Source organism: Cynoglossus semilaevis, chromosome 11, assembly GCF_000523025.1.
Source record: "Cynoglossus semilaevis isolate Cse_v1.0 chromosome 11, Cse_v1.0, whole genome shotgun sequence".
Lineage (NCBI taxonomy): Eukaryota > Metazoa > Chordata > Actinopteri > Pleuronectiformes > Cynoglossidae > Cynoglossus > Cynoglossus semilaevis.
Window position 1 is genome coordinate 1,455,340 of NC_024317.1, and position 967 is coordinate 1,456,306.

At 47.6% G+C, this 967-nt stretch overlaps 1 protein-coding gene across 2 annotated transcripts in view; it reads left to right on the forward strand.

Annotated features, from left to right (window-relative positions):
* Positions 1-967, forward strand: part of kcnb1 (potassium voltage-gated channel, Shab-related subfamily, member 1) — a 20,886-nt gene that overhangs the window by 3,123 nt on the left and 16,796 nt on the right. The gene's annotated exons all lie outside the window — the stretch shown is intronic.

Sequence of the window (967 nt, forward strand, 5' to 3'; positions counted from 1 at the left end):
GGGTGATTACAGGGTTGTTTATATGTCATACCTGAGCTGTAGTTCTGATGCGAGGCTCAGGAGTGGAGGTAGAAAAGTTGAGTTGGTTCTGGACTGAAGTCTTTGGTTCTTGGGTCTAGTCCTGGTCCATGATACTGGTTCTGGTCTGAAGTCTTTGGTTCTTGGGTCCAGTCCTGGTCAGTCCTGGTCCGTGATTCCTGGTCCGTGATACTGGTTCTGGACTGAAGTCTTTGGTTCTTGGGTCCAGTCCTGGTCCGTGATACTGGTTCTGGTCTGAAGTCTTTGGTTCTTGGGTCTAGTCCTGGTCCATGAGACTGGTTCTGGACTGAAGTCTTTGGTTCTTGGGTCCAGTCCTGGTCCGTGAGACTGGTTCTGGTCTCACTGATCCGGGTCGCTGTCTGTAGGAACAAGGCTCAGAGAAACCACATCATGGTTCATAGCATTGGTTTAGCACCTCAACGCCCCACACCTTGTGCACCCTCTAGTGGCAGCTATGATAATAAAATATGGGTATTTTTCTTTTGTGTACTGGTTTATGTACTGAGTACTTTTGTGTATTGATTACACGCCGTGTAGTTGAATAACTGTCAACAAAAAACTGACTTGATGAGGTGTAAACTCCTCATCTGTCCACTAGAGCGACAAAGCATTTTTTTTATATAAACCTTTTGTATCGTAGCAGATACAAATCTCACAGGAAGTCCTGCTCCGGTCCCCGTCCCTCATGTTGAGACACCTCCAGACCGCTGACCTACTTCAATAAACTACCACCAAAAACCACAAACCTTGTGACTGAGACCGCGGCCGCGTCCAGATCACACCCTGATTGGTTAGAGAACCTGAAGAGGAAGCTGTCATTTCCCAGGCCCCAGGGGGCGCTCTGTCTGTCAGTGGAGCGTCTCTTTCATCTTAGGAATCGAACGGATGAAAAATCCATTCTTATTGTGTTAGAGCTGTGAAAGTGCTG